Source organism: Anser anser (genome assembly GCF_964211835.1).
Source record: "Anser anser genome assembly, chromosome: 4".
Lineage (NCBI taxonomy): Eukaryota > Metazoa > Chordata > Aves > Anseriformes > Anatidae > Anser > Anser anser.
Window position 1 is genome coordinate 22,758,881 of NC_139724.1, and position 22,079 is coordinate 22,780,959.

At 34.6% G+C, this 22,079-nt stretch overlaps 1 protein-coding gene and 1 long non-coding RNA gene across 6 annotated transcripts in view; one reads left to right on the forward strand and one right to left on the reverse strand.

The window, feature by feature from the left end:
• LOC310899262 (teneurin-3-like) overlaps positions 1–22,079 on the reverse strand; it is a 1,088,357-nt gene that overhangs the window by 815,444 nt on the left and 250,834 nt on the right. The gene's annotated exons all lie outside the window — the stretch shown is intronic.
• The window catches only part of LOC310899264, a 38,596-nt gene continuing 28,156 nt past the window's right edge, over positions 11,640–22,079 (forward strand). Inside the window, exon 1 of the long non-coding RNA XR_014584133.1 lies at positions 11,640–21,622. This is a non-coding gene — a long non-coding RNA (uncharacterized lncRNA). The remainder of the gene's footprint in view (positions 21,623–22,079) is intronic.

Consider the following 22,079-nt stretch of genomic DNA (forward strand, 5'->3'; position numbering starts at 1 on the left):
ATATAACTTAATGGATTACTCCTAAACGTTAATGTGCTGTCCACCTGATAATTTAAAATTACACTTGCCTCCATAATTACATTTTAATTAATCTTTTCGTTTCATTTATTTATTTATTTATTTATTGGCTAAATATTCTGATAAAAGTTTAATTTGCAACAACTTGGTTTTAGCTTTGGTATTAAAATAAAATCCCTGATCCAGGAAATCCCTCCCCTACGTATACAGAAGCAGGTTTCTCCTGTTCAGAAATATAATCTAAAATGGATTATTATTCATGAGCAAAAAGAAGCCAAGGAGTATGACAGCATCTGGAAGCTAAACTACATATTTTATAGGAAATTTTAATATTTATTTATTAAAGGAACATGTCTAGTCACTCAAATATTTGTTTTACAGAACTATTCACAGTATTATTTCTGTGGTGGGCATGAGTTCACTGGGAGGTGGAAGGAAGTCTGATTACTTCAAAAGTATGTATAGGCCACTTTTTTTTATCTGAAGAAGTGGAAGAGGAAAGCAAAACCAAAGCTTTTCTTCCTTTTTCAAAAGATAGTACTTATACTACTGATATATTAAAATAAATAAATAAATAAATAAAAATAAAAATAAAAATAAATAGAAAAGTAGCTCTACCAGGAGCACAGGTCTCCTTTTATTCCTCATAGCACTAGAGAAGAGAGAAAGAGGGAAGACTGCCATAAAAGTAAATATCAGATAAGAAAATCCTAGTCAATATATTTTTTTCCTTCAGTCAAGCTATTTTTAATACATACAGTCATGTCTCTTTCTAGAAGACATATGTTATTGGAAAGATTAGTTTTGCAGTACCTATTGCTTCTGCCAGCCTGCATCAAAGTAAATTTAGAGATGTGCTGACAGTCTAATACCTGCTATCAGGTTTTACCTGTAGATAAGAGGTGAAAAAACATCTGTTGAAGGCCACCCTTAAAAAAAATACCCTGGTTGGTTGGATTCCAGTGAGTTCCTAAAAACTCAGTTTGCCAAGCAATTTCTTCACAATAGTCAGTATGAGGGATTCAAAATAAAACAAAGCAAAACAAAAATGAGGAAAAATCTTCTGATTTTAATATGCAGAGCGATAATTTCTGAGGTTGCCTCCTGTATTTGCATAAGCCTGATGTGTGAGGCTCTTGCACTTAAAGGTGGCTGGATGGAAAGCAGCTCTGGAACTTACTATCTTTCTAAACAGAAACTATTAAATAGACATGAAAAAGAGCTGAGGATGATTAAGCAAAACCCTACCATCTCAGAAGTCTTGTGCCGACTTTTTAGGTTTAAAAAACCTTTTTTCCCCCTTTCCTTTTAATTTCAAATCAAATGAAACCAGCAAATGTTACTGACATCTCTTCCAGTTCAGCTCATTGGCAAAAAAAATGTACTATGTATTGCCTATTTCTCAATCTGGACCTTTAAAAAACAATCTTCAAAAAATAGAAGTGAGATCCTCATGCAATATACAAATGAGTGTGCATGTGAATGCACAGCTCTTTTCCTTCTAGATCAGAAGTTACCTTCCTCCACAGGAAAATGACACACAGTATATTACAGAGCTATGCCTATCTTCTTTCCATGCATTTCTCAATTCTGTTAAAAATCTTTCATCAGAAATGAATTTAATTTTTTAATGTGGAGGTCAAGAACTGGCATGCAGTCCATCAACTCCACCACTGTCACATGAGAACAAAAAATGTATAAGACATCAAATAGGATATCTCATTCTCATTTGCTATTTCACATCTCATGCATATGATCCACTTTCAGGTAGAGGTACAGAAACAGTGTCACCAGTTCACAAAAGCACACCAGATCTTGTAGGAGATGCCTGATACTGAGACCAGTAACGACTGAAAGAAAATAGTGGAAGAGAGTTTTAGGCACACCTCATGAAAAGCCCATTTACGTCCCTCTGTAAAGTATGTCCCTACCTATATCAGCTTAGGTGTTACAGAAACCTCAGGACCCACTGATTCTAATTGGAATGGCACAGGGCCACTTAGAAAAGTGGAAAATGTGCTTCGAAGACATTTGGAATCAGTGCTGTTAAAGAAAGGCTGTATCTATAAAAAAGTCTAAACGTTTTGCTTATAACAAACACTCTAGGGTTCTGACTTGGCCAACAGTAATTCTGGCAAGTAAAAGAAACAGTAAAAAATAAAAATAAAATAAAAATAAAAATACAGATGTCTACCTGGATTATAAATAGAGCATTCACGTTCATTTACAGTGGTCCTCCTGGATCACAAATAGACAATTCACATTCATACTTCTTAATTTTCCAGTGTAAGAGTTTGATGTTTCACAGCTAGATATACCTCTCAGTCGTTTCTCTCAGAACTTATGTTGTTCTGATGTGTAAGTTATTTATCCATAGACAACACTTACTAGAATAGACTACATTAACATTACATTTGTGTAGGAATATTGTTTATTTCACATACAATTTTGGTTTTCGCTTGTATATATGCATGTTCTTGTCCTCAGCATTTGTTTTATGATCAGTATGAAATTGCCACTGGTCTATTACATCTACTCCATAGTGAAGGGTCTCAGAGTTACAATTGAAAGAAACAAGATTAACTAGAATACACAAAGATAAGATTTTTTTTTCTAGTTTTAATCAAGAACATCAAATAACATCTGAAAAATACACAGTAATATCTGAGAAGCAAATACTGCAAGCGTACTGCATGTACTAAGGAATAGCCTCATGTTTTATGAGATTTGAAAAGCCACTCTCATTACCTTTACTTAAAAACTGAGGGAAGCAACTTGAACTTAACATGCAGAAATTCAGTTTCTTCAGCTCAAGACCAAAACAATCTCCTGAGAAGAATAAGAGTATATTTCCACACATACAAAGCAAGTTCTCTCCAATAGTACAGAGCTAGATAGTAAGTGATTATTCCTCTCTACAAAGCGTTCATGTACTATGTTTGGTTTTGGGCTCCCAAGTAGAAAAGAGAGATTGCCAAACCGGATCAAGTCCAGTGGAGAGGCACCAGCTGGTCAGGAGGCTGGAGCAGATGATTTAGGATGAAAGGCCAGGGGATCTGCATTTGTTCAGCATGGAAAAAAGATTAAGAAGGCTATCTCCTGGGTGGTTATAAAGGACATGAAGCCGGAGTCTGTTCAGTGCACAGTGAAATGACAGGAGTCAGTGGCCACAAGTTGCAGCAAGGGAATTACTACCTAGATAAAAGTAAACAAAAACAGACAAAAGGGTCCTTAATGAATAAGGCCCCTGAGAGGCTGTGCAACCTTCACCCTTGGAGACGTTCAAATTCAACTGAAAAAGACCCTGAGTGACTTGACCAAACCTTGACATTGCCCCAGCTCTGAACAGCTTCTCAGACAGAGTTCTCTCCAACCTAAGCTATTCTATGTTCAGCTGACTCTAATGCGAAGGAGGAGATGGATTTAGATGGTAGGCTGTGCTTATTAACTTAAGTAACCAGGAGATGAGCTGTGTAAAGCACCTACCCACCATGTAACTGGTAGGTATACTAGAGGTCCCATTGGCTAGTATCACTCTGAACAAGAAACTGGAAGGTTCCCTCTTCTCTATTTTCTGCTTCCCTAGGAACATTCAAATGAGTTAAATTACAAATGCGTAATCTTCAAAGCCTGCTCAAGGTCAATATGTCAATCAGAAGAAGAACGGAAATTTCGCCATCCTCCCTTTCATGAGAAGCATGAATTATCAACTATCCAAATTATGAACCAAACAGGAGATGCATTACGTATTTTCAACATGCCACAAAAAAATAATTGATCTATTTATGAAATTCACACTGATTCAGCATCACCCAAGGAGGTGATTCAAAGCAATTTTAGTGGTTCAGAAACAAAACAAAACATTTGGGAATTCTATTCAGAGTTTTTCGGTGTTTTAGGACAGTTGCAATGACAGGAAAATTAGTCTTTTACTGACAATTTTCTTACTGTCTTAAACATAAAATTAATGATATTACAGTATCTTAAATTGTAAATATGTGTTGTTTGGATTAGTATGTCTATTCCTGGCTGAAAAATAAATCTCCTTAGTGCTCCTTAAAACAACTAGGTTGACAAGGGAAACTGAATTGGTTTATTTACAAAATATTTATGCATACACAGATGTAATTTAAGCTTCCATATACTACCCTACTAATGTGCTATAAACTTTTTTTAGAAGGCTGGGCTTCAAGACATTAATTATTTGACATCATTTTAATAAACTAAAAAATATTTCACGTGCACTACATATAGGCACTTAATAAGACAGAAAGGCTGAACACCAACTCACTTCACAGAAATAGGGTATAATAATGTAAATATAACTTGGTTGAGATTTTCATTAGACATTAAAAACATTCGGTAAAAAATCTTCATATACTAAGAGGAAATCGGTTGGTTTCATTTATTTATGAAACAGCTAATACATGAAATTCTTCCATATGTATATATATGCAGCTAGTTAATTTTATATTCAAGGTCTAAATCATGTTAAGTAATTGTCATCCTTTAATCTTATGCATGAAGACACACAGTTTTGTAGGTCTGATGCTATTTATGCCATAATGTAGAGAAGACAGAATATCAAAAATTTTAGAATGGACTTCCACAATCGATATTTGTTTTAGAGATGTTTTACCATTTTCTCTAAAATAATGGAAAGAACATTTTTAACTTTCAAATGAGATTGACATGAGGTTTGATAAGAGGGAATAAACAGAGTTCATTAGGCACAAAAGTTTCCTTTGTGGATAGTAATGTCTAGCTATGAATAAACTGAAATGATTGCAGATGTGCTACCATAATTATTTTCATTATTATACATCAGCAATGTGGAATGGTGGAATGGCCCAAAAAATGCCTACAAAAACCAAAAAGTTAATATCTTTTTCTTGTCTTAATAAAAACAGAAGTGACAAAGTATTCACTGAGGGGTAGAACTCCTCACTGTGGATGGAGTTATCTTTGTGTAAGCAGGATATCAATCAGTACTAGGAATGAAAGATGAAAGCTGGCAAATCCATACAACTGTGTAACATAACTAAAATACAATTGATTTGTGAAAACCTACATCTACACTGCAGATCATCCAAAAACTATTCTGGATGAAAATTCCAGTAATATTGAGCGTATACAGCCTTGAGGAAGTGTCTACAGAAAGTCAGCAAAGGGTATCAAACCCAAAAAGGGTTCCCATCTATTTGTATTGATTAAGCTTCAAGATTTTCATATGACATTTTTCTTAGCAAATCTAACTTAGAGTAAAAGCAGGAATTAATTTCTGTTTCATGTAATTACTCTCACAATCTATGAAAGTATTTTACAAACTTTCATACCTTGGAATTATTTTAAAATATATTTCACCTGAAAAATATTTCTCCTTTTTTATCAAAATGCCACAGTTCTATACATGCTAGCATATGCTTGTGGCTCCTTCTCCTATCTACTGTATTTGAGAGTGCACATATATGTGTGCATGTGGGTGGGTATATAAAAATGTATGTACATTGCAGTGTTAGTACCTATATCTTTATTATAACTGTAGTCAAGCAAAAATCAGATAAACTTTCAAAACAAGTGTCTTCCATCTATTAACATGAATTACTCTGTCCTAACTCAGTAAAAAATGGGAAAACTAAATAGGAATGTGGAAGTCACAGACAAGATAAACAGTAGAACATTTTTCACCTTCTTATTTTCACAAAAATAACAGTTTTAAAAGATAATATTGTTTAATCTGCTGCCTTGTAAGAATATACAATCACCAATCAGTATTAATAGGAGCATATTTAAGAATAATACCAATAGTAGTAACTTTAAGAATAATATCCATAGTCTTCCAGTCCTTATTATAGCTAATAGATGAATAAAAGGCCTATTGGCTGATAGATGACTAAGCCGCTGGTCAAATTCCAAAGTTCCCTTTCACAGACTTAGTGCAATTTGACTGAAATGGATGGGGCTGCCATGATTTACACCAGAGGAAAAATGTAGCCATTTTTTCTTTTTTAAATTTAAAGTCCAGGAAATCTCAGAGAAAATGTATTTTATATTCATCTTCTCTCTAGAGCTACCTAATGGTCTCAAAAATACAAATATTAGATATAAATTTATGTAAATCTTCAGGCTGTTCTGAAATATGCATTAATACATCTCCCCCTTCACTCCCTCCCCCCCTCCCCCCCTTTTCTTTTTTCTTTAAATTCCTTTGGCTAAGCAGTTCAAAATTCAGGATAAAATCTGCATAAGTGAAAAAAATCTTGAGTCCTGCTTACCTAAAGACCTTCAGTCTTCAAAATTCTTGAACTAGCTCAAAGCTACAGACAAAGAAGAGAGATAGGTACACCTACATTTTTGCTTTTAGTAATATAATTGAAAGTATTTTTGTAATGTGTTGAGAGCCCATCTTTAACCTCACTCTTTCACGACCTGCATGTATTAAGCCTATATGAGGAGGAAAACAGCACCAACACTTTGATTTTGGACTCTTCTGATACAAAATAGCTTTTTTGATATTTTTACACTGTAGAAATAAATTGTATTAGTTAGGATGAATACATTAAGATGGAATCTAAAACATACAGTTGTAGCTCACCAAGCTAGCTGAAATCATGGCCTTTCAGGGACTGAGACTGGTCTCATCTAGACTTTTGTTCTAGGCTCATATATATATCAGCTGTGTGCAACATACAGCACATACATAAATACAGATAAATTTACCTTTATTGCATGCCTACAAACCCTGTATGACTTCTGAGAAGCAAATAGAATCAAAATAGGTAAAATGAGGACTGAATCTGACTCATCACTCATAGTGATTATTGAAACTATATGCCAGGAAATTGCCAATTCATTTTTCTCTCTAAAGTACATTTATTATTTCTAAACTCTACTTTAGGTAAAATGATAAAATAAGACAGGAAAATTTAACGCATTCACTAATTCTTAAATGTAATTGCAAAAAATGGAACGTACCATACAAATGTATGCAAAATACCCATAAACAGCGTACAAATTCATCCAGATCAATTCTACTCCAGACACTTGTACATTTGGAAGAAGAGTATATTAAATTTTATAATTTCAGTCATTGAAAGTGATTTCCTTTTACATATTGGCTGTTAGGTATTTTTTGCAAAGGTAAGCACAATTGATAGGCCTGCTCTGAAACATTGGCCTGGTTGGTGTTGCAGACCTTCAGTTACTCAGAATATGTTAAGTATATCAGATAATACATTTTCTACAAAACAGTATTTTTTACTTCTTGTTTTCAAAATATAAGGAAATTTAAGAGCTGTACATGTTTTGTTTTAGTTGGTTTTGTTTTTCCTGCTAAGTTACTCTTGGCCATTAAAGAACAATGTACCATGTACACACTGAAATATATTCTCAGCCAGTTTGACCATAAATGAGAGTATTTGGGTGGAGGTGGGGGAAACAGATCAAAGATCTTATTGAGAATTTCCCCATTGCCAAAATTCTGTGCCAACACTATGTCAACAAGAGGGGATTTATTCTGTTGGATCTTTCCGTTTAGCTATGCACTTCCTGTTAATTAGATCAATACCTGTGTCTATTAGGAGCCAGTTTAATATTCTTAATTAAGGTTCATTTAAGGTTCATTCTGGTTAAAAGGTAGGTTTTTTCCTCATCTTTTAAAGATCACTTTTTATACTTAGCATTAATTTGTAGATAGCAAGAAATCTCCATTTAAGGTTCACGTTTGAAAGCAAGAGTAGTTGCACCACTGACAGTGAATATAATGAATAATAATTTTTAAAATGTTCTAAGAACGTTTTTCTTTAATCCCCTTAAAATGCACATGCACTTTCATTTCTTAACAGCATAGGTGCAGCTTCCTAGAGACTTGCTTGGAAAGAAACCCATCATTCTGGCTAGTCATTCTCTCTTAGAACTTATTCCTTTCTTTGATTATAATAGAAAAACATTTTCTGTCATAAACCTTGAAAAAAAAAAAGTATCTTACAAGTGAAAAGTAGGACAAGTCACCTTAAACAGCAACACATTTGAATACCTAACTACCAACAAAAAGGACTGCAGAGATCACAGTCACCAATTCCTATGAATCCAGCAAGTTTTGAAGGTGCTGAAAAATGTATTTGACCAATTTTTGGTGTAAAAGTTTATTATGGCCTTTATTCTGACGTATAAAATTTAAATTTGGCTATTCTATACTTAGCAAAAAAAGGGTACACTTTGTACCCAACCTATTGTTCAAGTGATACACAGCTCGCTATATTCACCTGATGTTCTTTACTATAGATTAAAGCAGACTACTGCTACAAAAAAAATGCACCCCGAAACTAGATTTTCTAGCAAAATAGCATTTTGAGTGTATGTTGTTTTTGTTTTCCGTACTGTCCTTATAAACTGCCATGACGTCCTTTGAAGCTGAATAAAAGCCATCAAAGTACTTTCTTTAAAGAGATTGGTTAACCTGTCAGCCTAATGGCTTGTCTTTGAACGACTGATACCAATTCTGTGAAGTTATCTTTGGTAAATATTCCATCCTGAGAAGCTACCATGTACTATTTGATAAACAGAAATAGCCTGAAGTTTCACAAGTCTAGTTGTATCATACAGAAAAAGATGTTCTGAAGGAAGGAGATGCAGTAAAGACACTACTTTCAAAATGTGTTTAGGAGGAAGCAAACATTCATATAAACTTCTGTTTTCTATGCATTTTGCTTCATTTTGTCAAGCAGGTACGAAGGATTGAGAAGGCCCTACTGAGATCCTTTTGCATTTAAGTGGATCCTCTAATCCCTTTCAAGAATAAAAACATTACTGTAATATAACTTTAATAATATTTTCAGTCTGCATCTTCCTTATTTTACCAGGTATTAGTTATCACTGCCATTGGAACTAGTGAACTACCTTTGTGATTTTACATGATTTTCTTTCAAGATTTTTGAACACTAAATGTGGGATGTGGAAGCCCCAGATTTGCACTCATCCAATCTTAGTGTCTAACAGCCTGACTTTGTTCCCTAGAGTCACAATAACAAATATCTGCTTATTAAAACAAACAAAGGAACAAACTTATATAGAGAGACAGTCCTTCTGCCCAGGACTGCTTAGGAAAGCACATATATGTTCTGACTGCTATTTAATTAGTATATCCAAATATTTTTAACAGATTTGAATGTATTACTAACACACATTCAGCTAACATGAGAAAGAATACTCAGATTTTTAAGAGTGATATAAAAGTATGTGAAAACCAAAAAGGTTAAAAAAAAAAAAAATTTTTTTTTCTTTCTATTTTCAGTTAGAATATACATTTTGTTTTTCCTTGCGAAGAGGATAGTGATTTTCTTTTAAAATATTTAAGAAAGGATGGGAAATGAAGATTCCCAAGTAACTGGGAGAGCTTTAGCAGTAACATATGATCATGAAACTCATGATTTGACTAGGTCATTGCATTTAACTACATACTAACAGTAACAGAAATGGGGAGAATAATTATTTGGACTTCTAGTGAGACAAGAGCAAGACAATGCAGAGCAAAAGTGAAGTACTAATATTATTTTCTTTAAACCTTTATGTATAGGAAGTGCTTTTGTGTTCCATGTGTAATTCCCAGGGTAGATATGCGAAGATGTGCAATGTGTTTTATATAACAAAAAAGTATGGCTTAAAATGTGCCTAACATGAGAATCATTCTCCCTATCCTGTTATCATTCATCCACAAATCAAACAAGATAAACTGGGAATTTAAACTCCAGTGAATTAAGAGGAAAAACATCTAAGTTAAACATCCTACCTACTACAAAATTCCACATCAAAATAAAGCATGCTGATGATAATTTATAAGCCCAAATGCATAATGTGATTTTCTTTCTAACTATATTTCTACTCCTTTCTGAAGAATAAAATAGTGCTTTGTAAAGTAAGTCTTTCAGAACAAAACTAGCATGCAGTAATAACTAGTTCTAAATAAAATCATGAACAGAAATAAATACAGCAGGATGTGTATAAGAAACAGACTATAATAAACAGGAATAAACTGTAAATAGGTTGGAAATTTAGCTGTCCCCTAATATGGATGGTGTTTTTCTCTACAGCTACAACTGTAATCCAATTTGTTTTAAAAGAAATAATGAATTTAAGCCAGTCTTCAAGAATGTGGAAGAAGAATTTTTGATTAACAGTACATACTTCGTGACATTTTACACTCCAGAAAGACAGACACCTAAAAGCTCCTAAACTTATTTTCCTTTACTTTTTACTTATACAATTATTTTCCAGAAAATCCAGCCTGAAGACCTAAAATCAGTTTACTGGACAGTGCTAATTTCTTATGAGAATAGCTTATTATATTGGATAGCATCCATTTATTACTTGAATTTAATTTAGAATTTAATTTCATTTTAATTAAATTCTTCCTACATGTTGAAAAGACCTATATCTAACTGCATTCAACTTCACAAATGACTTTATGTTAACAACCAATTTATCAATTCTCTCCATAGGGATTATATGTACAGCCTCAAATCACCAGGAGAGAGAGAAAGGAAGACAAAGCCCATACAGTAATATTATGACAATCAAGGGAGGGGGGGAGAGGGGAGTTTATCTATTTAATTCATCTAATTTAAATAAAAGAATCAATGACATCAGTTTATAAACAGTCATACCATTTATTATTGTTTAGTAATATTGTTGAAACAGTATTAAATTCACTAGCCAGAGAAAATAATGATCTTTAATATTTATTACACGTAGTTTTGTTAATTAATATTATTGATCCTCAGACTGAGTCAAACCTTTGTTTTGTGGGTACTCCCCAAACAAATCTCCCTATGCTAAAAGATGAAAGACAGCATTGCAGTGCAGGTGAAAAAATCAACTGTGCGTGACAAACAAGGAAGTGATGATGTAAAACAACGTCAAGGTGCATATTATTCTTAGATTGTCACCAGCTTGTCTGACAACATACCAACTGCTATCATCGTGTTAGCACTTGAAGTATAAACATTTGAAGAAACAGACTGAAGTTTAGACAATTAGAGTTGTCATGCTCAATGTTTTTATTTATTACATTTCCGAAACACTAAGAGACAAGGAGCAAGTTTGGAAAAGCATGATCCAGCTACAGACTGCCTAAATTCCACCTCTATCCTTCTTCTTTGTGTTTTCTGTTCACTTGTTCTAGGCTGTCATAGACGTTTAGCCTAGATGAAATTCAGCCATGAGGATTTACCTGAATCTGAACTTCATGACAGAAAGATGAAACAACCGAGCCTGGCATCAAAGAAGAGAAAAAGCCGAGGACAGCCTTACAGCAAAAACAAAAAGTTTCAATGGTACAGATGACCCAAGCTGTAAAGCTGTTTATAAAGTGAAGGCTTGAAGTACTTAGTGTATAAGATGATGGACAGGATGTTGTTACAAGGTGTTTCCATGTCAACAACTAACTTGAGCAATTGCATTTTGAAATGCCTTTGGAGCAGGAGCCGGAGGCTAGACAACATACAAAAGAATTCTAAACACTGGAAGGGGGCTAAGTACAGACAACTAAATCCTCCACTCCTTTCTTTATTCCCTTCTTACCTTCACTTCATCGTGTTTATTGTTTTGGCAAGCATTCCTAGAAGATAAAAAATGCAGAAGAGTAGGTTCAAAAGTAGTTATTTTCCCACTTCTTTCAGCAACCCCAGTATTTCCCACAGACTTCCACTCTGCTTTTGTTCAAAGGTATTTATGTCTGAGAAGTAAAGAAATGTTAAGAAGTATACTCTAGGTTGTCTATAACCATCTGTAAGAGCATCTCTTGCTTTCTTTGGCAGAGAAGATTCATCAGTCTCAAGTACTCAGGACTGGAGTCTCTGGCTACTTCTGCAAATTAAGTGAGCAGAGGCCTTAAATGGGTGAGTTCAGGGGCAAAGAGAGGGAAATAAGGCTGCCTAGCCAGCAAGTTCAGCTGTGGAGGGCACTCAGTGGACTGACTGTCAAAGTAAAAAGAGATTAGTGCAGCTCAGAGACAAAATAAAGCATTCACTTGCCCTCTTACATCCAGCAGAATAAATGGTGACAGAATACCAGGAAGGAACAAGACTTTCCAAAGTACTGTACGGAAGTCCCATTTCCAAATCAGAAGTCCTTGTCTTGTGACAAGCAAGAATAGAGCTAAACTGCAGAGGGCTCCATAGGAAGCTGAAAAGAAGCTCTCCATATTACAATTCTTGAACCTGTTCCCAGGATATGGAAGTCAAGACAGAAAGGCTCTTGGGGAGGCACGGTGTAAACAGATTTGATTAACACAGTGAAGAAAAAAAAAAGAAAAAAAAAAAAGAGGTCTAAAAACAAACAGAAACTGGACACATTTCTGGAAGGGAGGGTGCTCAAGCAGGATGGTCAGATTCCTTTGAACTATTATTAAATCCAAGTTGATGGATTTTTACATGTAGAAGGTCATACAAGACTTTAAAGCTAAAGATGAGGAACAGTAGGAGGTATTGTAGAATGCCTTCAGCCAAGATGTGACAAAGTTTGCTGTGCTCATAATGTGCCTGACAGCCACAAATACAAAATATGCTGTATCTTCAAATGAAGGATAGGACGGTTGAAACAAGCTAGAAACAACAGAAAATTGTCAGAATACACTGACAGTGAAAAAGGGGACAGGGAAACAATGATAATTGTGAAGTCTAAGAAATAAAATGATGTAATGAGAATGACTGTTCTTAAATAAGGCTATCGACATAATCAGATCAGAAGCTGGAGGGAAGGATGACAATCAATGGAACATTAATACTAGGGTGCACATTATACAGGGAAGAAAGAATAGGATGTTACTATTGACCAGATGTTCTTTATCAGTAATCATAGTGTACATACACTCAAAACATTCTTGCAAGAGCAAAAAGAGATTTAAAAACAACAACAACAACAACAACAAACTATTGTATATCCTTCTTTTCAAAAAGGAGTACCATAATAAAATATGAGAGCTTATTACGAAGGATGAAAAAATGCTAGTTACACGTTAAATCTTTAAATATGTTGTAGCAAATGTACAGGAATAAAATTCTCAAGTCTTAGGAGAAATGGACAGAGTCACAAACATATGAGGAAGACCCAAAAAGAAACCAGTTTGGTTAAAATAGAAGGGATAAAGTGACTCTCAGAAATAAGAAGAAAAAGTGAAACTGTGTCTACATGAGGAAAATAGGGATGACCATAAACTCTGGCATATGAAGTGAAGAAATGCAAATAAGACAGGCCATTAAAAAGTTTAGGGAAAAAGTAGAAAAAAACATAACATCCATTAATAAATCCTTTTCAAAGCACATCAGAGGCAGGAAGCAACTCACTGCAGTGCCTGTAAGGTCAACAAATGTCAAGGTATGAAAGAAGCACAAACAGCTAAATGAATCTTTTGCATCTGTGGTCACCAGCAATCTGAGGAACTGCCCACTCTGCAACTCGTTTTGTAGAGGACTTATAAAACAAGGTAGAAACGTGAAACATAGAAAAGGCCATGCAACAGTAGTCAGTAGTAACAAAATATTAGCACCAGACAGTATGTACCCAAGAGTTTTAAAGAAACTCAGAGAAGAAAGATCTTAACTACTCATTATGGTGTGTTAATTCGTATTTAACACTGTCTTCACATGAGAGGGTTTGACAACAATTAACCTGGGGAGAATTTTGAAAAGAGGTCCAAGAAAGATGAGGGGAACTGCAGACCATGACATACGTACCAAACAAGCTAGTATAAATTACTCTCTAGTACTAGTGGGCACCCAGATAAATAAGATGTTAGGGAGAAGAGTTGGCTTTTAAGAAATGTCATGCCATGCAAATCCACTGGAATGTTTTGAAGGAATGAGCAAGCATGTGGCCATAAGACTGTTTTACTTAGATTTCCATACAACATATCATAAGGTCTATTAACCACAGTCCATTAAAGGAATCAGGCTGTTGTCACACAGATGAAGTCCCTTACAATGGCAGTAATTTGATGGAAGTTTAGCAAGAGAATATGGGTAACAGTGAGTTATCACAGAGAAGAGGATTGTTAATGGAGTTGCACAAGAGTCAGGAATAAGACCCATGCTGTTCAAGCTACTCAGATCATAAATGACCCAGGAAGTGACTAGTGAGGGGACAAGTCTGCGATGATTAAGTTCTGCATGATAATAAGGACAAGAACCATCTGTTAAGAGCCTTAAAATCCTGAAAAACTGAAACAATAAAATGACTTATCTAATTAAACACAGAGAATTGCAGTGCAACATAAGGAGGAAAAAAAAAAAAAAAAGCAACATGGGCCACCAATTGACTATTACTACTCCAGAATGAGATCTTGAGATTTTATAGATTGTTTTGGTACATTTCTCTGTAGTCAATAAGAAGAAATAACTCAAAATGTTAGGAACTATTAGGAAAGAAATAGAGAATGAAAAGAAAATATTGCTATGTCTTCACATAAATTCACACACGTGTTTTTTAAGTTTTGTTCCCCTTACCTCTAGGGTGACACATTTCAATGGCAGAGAAACAGAGCGACAACAAAGATGACCCAAGGTACAGAACTGGCTGCAAAAGTACAAGCAACTGGAGAGGTAAATGCTATAAGTTTACATGATCTTGAAATCAACTAGACAAATTTACGGAAGAAAATTCCATTCAAGGTACACATTCTGGCTCCTGAATCACAAATATTTTAAGACAAATATTTTCTAGGGCAGTATCATTTTGTGATTGCCCTCTTCCTGGCAACTGTTACTGGCTACTGCCAGAAGCATGATAGCTGACATACTGACTTTTGCTCTGACCTAGTGAGATATCTGTTCTTAAATGTTTCTGGATAGTAAACCAGCCAAAATCTGGATACAGAAAATCTTGCTTTCTATTTATGTTTATTTTTCCATTGCTCTTTTTCTACTGGGAGCTTATAACCAAGCATGCCCAGCCTGCAGAGCTCATGAATAGTTTTATTATGGATGAATAGAAAGCTGTGACCTCCTCCAAAGTAAACAAAAGCTGCTTTGTCACTACATGTTTCTTCAGTATGCTCTATAAACACATAAGCTAGGAGACTAGAGATCTTGCTGAAGCAGCTCTCATTTAGCAACAAGTAGTGCGTGTCTTTTTTTCTCCCAGTACACATAACAGAAGTTCAGCTTTAGACAGAACCAAGGATCTATTTTTGTTTCCTATTGCCCTCCTCTGTGCCTGAAGGTGGCAGCATCAAGATGCTAATAATTTAGCAGTTCTAATCAAACAGAACATCAGTTACTCTTAAAAATAAATTTGATTTGCAATTTAAAAAATGAATGGTTTAACTAACAGGTCCTCAAAGGATGCAGGGATCAAGGACAATAGGTCATACTAATTAATTTAAAATAATGTCTCGATTATTTTGCTGTAATCATGCACAATACAATAGGTGTTCAGTAATAGTTTTTGAATAATAAATGCAAGTTATTATGTTCTAGCTGAATGACTTTCTTAAAACATAGTCACAAAGCAAAATTTAAAAACTCAGTATTTTCTTGTGATTGTCTGCTCATACCCTGTTGCATATCAGCAAGCAAAAGTTTTCACTTGTTCATTTTAATGTATTTCTTTAGAGCTATATGTAAAGTAAATGTTGATTCATCGTGTGGACTCACACGAGGACTTCAGCTGCAGTAGACCTGGCACAGGTCACATGGAAGGAAAGTGATGCAAAATTTGTGAAATCAGACACCGGGCTCAGCACAGAGCATAGAATCACCCTAGTTGGATAGTACCCACAAGGATCATTGAGTCCAATGATATATAACAATAAGTCAGAGGTCTGAGAGGAAATGAGTGATACAAGTTAATGCATCTATAGTTATTCTGGCCGTATTTTTTTCTGTTGTAAGTTGCATCAAGAGCAGGCGGAAAAATGGCAATGGGGAACAACTTAAGTGCTTGTACATATAAATTTTATATGAATACGGAAAATATTTCTTCCACTAGAATTTGCTAAAGTAGACCACACTAGGCTTGCAACAGGATTTTGAAATTACTTTAAATTTTACCACTCACTTTTTTTACATAAAAGGGTAGAAAAATAAAGTAAGTTTACAGATATTCACAAATAAACCTAGTAGAGAATAACAAAATATTAACATAATATATCAGCATAATTAAGCACTTATATGGATAACGTTAAAATGGTTTTGTAATGGTCAGACCGGGATCTCCTTACTTACCTACTGTCAAACCACATATACCTCAAGAAATCCTATAAGCCGAAAGTTGCCAAAAACTAGTAGATATCATTTATGTCTGCCCTTTCCTACCTGTATGCTTACAAACACTGCTGGAACCTGAATTCTGAATTAAATACACAGGTCTGAGCATTATGAACTCTCTGGAAGTCTCTAAAGAGATCAGGAAAAATGTCCATGTGCTGGAAATGTGATCCAAACTTCAAAGGCCACTGTTAAATTGGATTTATCCTGTGTACAACTGAACTCAAAGAAAGGCATTTTTGCATCTCATGGAGGTAGACAGAGAGTACTGTAGGTACACAAGATATGAACAGTGCATTATCTATTTGGGAAGCGTACTTGGGCAAAAGCATTTTGTAAGCAAAAAAGGTTTAGTGGTTTAAGCAGGTGAGTTACATTTTAGAATGAGATGTGATTAAGCCTGTCTCTAGCACTGAATCAGCACGAGAGACACACTATATAGTACTAGCAAAGTGGCAAAACTTCTGTCTTTTTTTCAATATTTATTAGTGTAGTAGTAAACAAACCTGGAATTACCACCTGTTATCAAAATCACATTCCCTTTAATTAGATTGCCTCTTCAATCCCTTCAGGCTTTACCAGCATAATCCTTCAGGCTGAAAATCTTATATAGTGAAGCTTTTATTTAAAGTAGAATTTCTGGAAACATTTTAGAAATGTTTCTTTCTCACAAACAAAACTGAAATTGATAGGAATTTTCTATGAATAAAGCAGTATGTAATACTCTAAGAAACTATGGAGTATTACCTGTATTATGGAGATTTGTGACCTTGTCCTCTCAGTAAATGAGTTTCCTTTCTACAAACTGGGGCTAATTCCACCCCTCACCCACAAAGGTGTTATGAAGATTAATTAGGGTTTGTGAAACTCAGATAATATAGTGATGTGCGCCACTGAAAAACTCTTGAGGAAATTAATCATTTCTTCTTCAGAGCTGGAACTGAATAGACTACAGTAAATAATATATGGGGCAATGCAATGAACAATGAGGAAAAGACAAAATATTGAAAAGCTGGTTATTAGCTAAGCACTATTTATTTTATGTACTTAATAAGAAATGGATCCTTTAACTAAAGATTGCCATAATCCAAATGCAAGAAGTACAAACTAACAGTGGAGGAGTAATTCTGGTTCTGCACCCTCCTAACTTCTGAGTCCTCTGCAAACACCACAATGTTCCTAACTTTTTATTATAGCAATAGTGACTGGGCTATAGTGCTATTTTTATGTTAACAGATTAAAATTTCTGAAACATTTTGAGACCCAAAATGAGAAGATCCAATGAAATAGCTAAATACCATTTTAAAGAGCCACGTTGACTCTGTAGAAGGACAGAACAGTGCATAAATCACTGTGTGGCAGACAAGATCAGAGCTAACACAAAACCACTTATATTCTGATGAATGATGATTATCATTCACTGTCCATGAGTGATAATATTGCAGAAAAGAAAATAAGAAAACTTGATTTTTTGCTTCAGCAGACTGTATGAGAAAATATAAACTATACTTAAATTAGAATATAAAAATGAGCATATAATTACTGCTACATTTTCAATAAAGTATTTTTAATTACGGAAGTTGAAGGCTGCAACTTAGTAGAACTGTAGAGAGCACTTTTTTTTTTTCTGGACTCCTGTTGTTATAGGCCATAATACTTTATTTGGTAATCTTCAGCAATTACAAGCCAGTAGTATTTAGCAACACACAGTGCTGTTAAAAATGTTTTAAAATAATCTTCAGTAAATGCAAATTTCAACTTTTGCTCCAATTTTCAGGTTTCTAATAATAGAGTATTTGAGCCTTATAAATCTTAGAAATCTAATTAGACAATGTTAAGTTCTCTCTAGTTGAAGTCACAGATGTTTCGTACTGGGAAAATCAGCAAGCCCCAGGGTTTGTTTGGTCTAGTGTAGTGTCAAATTTTCATGGATAATTTAATAGCTAATAACTCTAATTCTTTCCCGTAAACCAAGAGATGATAAATAATGATTGCTCTAAAGCCATAAAATTAACCCTCCAGGCTAAAAAAAAATTTCAGGAACCATTGAGAAGATTAATTTCTGGTACTTAATGTTTTTTTATTGCTAATTGTCCCTAAGTTGCATACATCTCACAATATGACTGAAAACACAAATAAATACACTGAAATTGTGTAATTCAAAAAGAAATATACATCAAGGATGCTGTGAGTATCTTTGATCTGTTACACAAAATGATTACACCTCAGTGAAATCAAGATTTTTTTTCCTTTTTTTTTTTCTTCTATCGTAAAAAAAGTTTATGGTTATATCTGATGTTTCTTCCAATGAAATAGAAGTTTCTACCTAAAAAGGAGAGATTCTCTACTTTCAAATGTAGAGAATTTGTAGAAAATGTAGAGGTTCAACACTTCAAATGTTTCATTTTTTTTTATGTACACACATCTTTTTTATCCACAGAATTGTCAAATAAAATAATAATTCTCATTGCTTTAAATAGAACTAGACATATATAATATGTTTTTACTCAAGAGCCTGCCCTCTGTGAGCAGGTATATTGATTTGTTTCTGAGGAACAAACGTCAGAGTGACATTTAGCTGTTTCTCATTTATAGAGTCACTGTGTAGAACGCCCTGGGTATATTCCATGTGAGCAACATGCTATCACACAGGTTGGTCTAGTCTTTTAGAAGAGCCTTTTAGAAACCCAATTATGATGGGTTTGCAGATATTCATCCATTTTCTGTGTCCTATCACACCAGTTGGTAACTGTTTTATCTCTCTCCTATTCTTTTTTAATGAAGAGGATGGGTTTACTTTTAAGCAAAGTGGAAACAGAGTGGCAATACATAAAGAACTGGAAGAATGCTTAAATGTGGAAACTCACTGAAATTCAGGAAACATGTAAGTTGTAAAGACATACTACAATATTTAGGAATAGCAGTTTATCTAATCAAAACTTATGTACAAAAGTCTGAGGACACCATTACACAATTCTTCTACCACTGGAAAAAAGGGGATACTGAACACAGACATGTTGAGGTAAATGGGTTTCAGCTGGTCATAAATAAAATGACTAACAGACAAAACTGGACAGTTGAAATGAACTGTACCTCATCTCTTAAGTGACTGTCCCTTTTAACAGTTTGTTTTAATTACTCAAGAGAAGCTTACCATGAAGAACTTCAAAGACACAAGAAGTTAGGTGAGCTACAAGGTTAATAGTAAATCTAAAAAATGTTAAAGTTAATTAATTCAGAAGTGATAGGAAAATAAACTACCCAAATAATTTCTAGTGTTTTAAATTAACTGGAAATATTAGAACTTCAATGATTATTTCAATTCAGCATGCAGACCGAGCCAGAGAAGCAAGTAAGACGTACACATGTATGCAAACCAATATGGAGAATAACGTAGAGGAAGTTTCAATGCAGTTAATCCAAGAAATTAATCGTCTCTAATTTAAAACACCATTTGCAGTTATAGTCTGTTTCAAGAATCAGACTGTACAGTTCAGAAAACGACGAGGACAATTGTCAAATACAGTGCAAACTAACAAGATCTGAGATCAAAGACTGCATTATTAGTTTTTTTTAGACATAAGAATATGAAAACATTAAAAAAAACCTGAAAATTTAGATAGGAAGTTCTGTTCTTCCTCTCTCAATACAGAAATAGTTGCTAAACTAAGTAAAGAAAAACATAATAAAAACGTTTTATGGACAGAACTTCATGCTGTGTCTATATTAAACGTGTGTGCACAATCTAGACTTGGAAGATCACATTTTGCACAAGCCAGCTAGATAACTTTCCAATTCTGTCTGTCTTTCCTTATCTCATTTAAGAATGCAAAATACAACATTATCCAGTCCTTTTGTCAATAAAGCAAGTTCTTTATTAAAAAAAAAAATGCAGAGGATGACTCTTCTTTAGGTCTGTATATGTACTCTCAAATGCTGAATTAACCTGCAAGAATCAGAACAAATTGTTGTGGTGCTGCCACAGAAGTCTGACACTCATTTGCCAGGTACATCCATACTGCTGAGTAAGACTAGGATTTTGTGTCTTTTCCTTTTTCTTTTTTTTTTTTTTCTCTCCAAATGCACTGCCATTTCAAATCTATTTATTTTTTCTGACAATCAGAAAGGATCTCTCCCACAACACACCTACAAGTATTAAATTGATTCTTAGACTATAAAGGCTTTTACATTACTATTAAACATTGTTCTTTCCTACTCTCTACAAAACTTATTGGAAAGAACAACAGAATCATTGGCCTGTAATGAAATCAAAATCAAATGCAAGTCACAGGGCTTGCTGAAGACTAAAAAATAGTCTAGAGGATGATTTTTAATAAGCTGCTCCCAAGTTCTTGCTACATCTTCTAAGTGCTATCTTCACTTCAAAATCAGCTGGTTTATGCTAAGAATTCAAAACCCTTACATTATTTTGTAATTACATCTATCTCAGGTAGATTGAACTCTTCTTACACTGGCCTACATTACCCTGCAGGCTTAGACACCTAAATAATTTACTGGTTTAACAATGTATCACAGATCAGCTGAGGTGAGGTAACTGTGCACAGCAGATGAGAAGCTAATCAAGTTAATTTGCCAATTAAAGGACAGTGAGGAGCTTTTGTTCCTCATTTTATTTTAGTCTAAGGCTGAGCACGCGTGCCTTGCTGTGTCTCTGGAGACACCGTGGGCAATGCCTTAACTAGCTTCCTTCCTCTAGCAGTCATTTCTGTTCTGCTTTTTCCTGTTATGTGGACTATGGCAGTCTCAGGTGTTAGAGGAGTAATATTCTAACCTGATAACATCCATCTCCTTCATTCCAGTTGGCATTAATTTTTATTTTTATTTTTTTCAGGAGAAACAGGATTACTGAGAAAGCAATACAAAGTCAGCAACTTTTAAACTCAGGTGTAACTATCAATGTATAAAGTGTAACAAGTCTAGCTCTAAATCAAATCAGAGAGAATAAAGTTAATTATATATTTAACTTTTTTTTTCTTCCCCCTAAAGATAACTGTCAGATTGTCCATGTTCTGTAGTTTCAAAAGCCTCTGATCTTTGTATGTCTTTTTAAGTATCTACCAACCCAGTGGGCTGCTTCCCACCCTGTGTGCTTAGCCTGCAAGTGCTTATCAGAAAGTTGTCCCTAGACCAGAGCACCTTTTACTTACAGATATTTGGAAAGCTAATGTAGTTGATTCATCAGATAAGTGTTTTTTTTTTTTTTTTAGTGTTTGCATTCATTTATACTCTTTATTTCTCAGATGTGAAAGCATCAGCTATTTCTGTTGTATATTTTATGAAACCTTCAAACTTATTATGCTTGTATGTACAGCACACTGCTGAAGGTAGGTCTTAAGATATTTTTCCACACTGAGGTGATATAAAGGGCTCCTTGTAAGTTATGTACCTCTGTATTTTATAGAGATACAGTGATTTATACTTGTATACAGCTACTATCAATAATAATTAATCTTCCTAAGCATGTAACTTGGGTGGCTCAACTGCTCTCAGAGCCCTGGTTTTCTGAGGCAGCTGGGAGTCCATGCAGCCCGTCCACTGGTCTCCCTCCATAGGGATGGGTCACAATCCCAGCACAGGACTGAGTGAAAGGAGCAGCCCAACAATGATGCTGGCTGTCTAGACTCTCTAAGTTTGCTTTGCCTTAGGAAGAAGGATTAGCTACAGGCAAAAGGGAGAAGCCTTATCCTCTGGCTAAGGTGTTGCTACCAAATGGCCATTTGGATTTTCTGTCCTGAAGGAACTGTGGCAGTAATCTCTGACTGAATTTTTGCCTTTCTATAG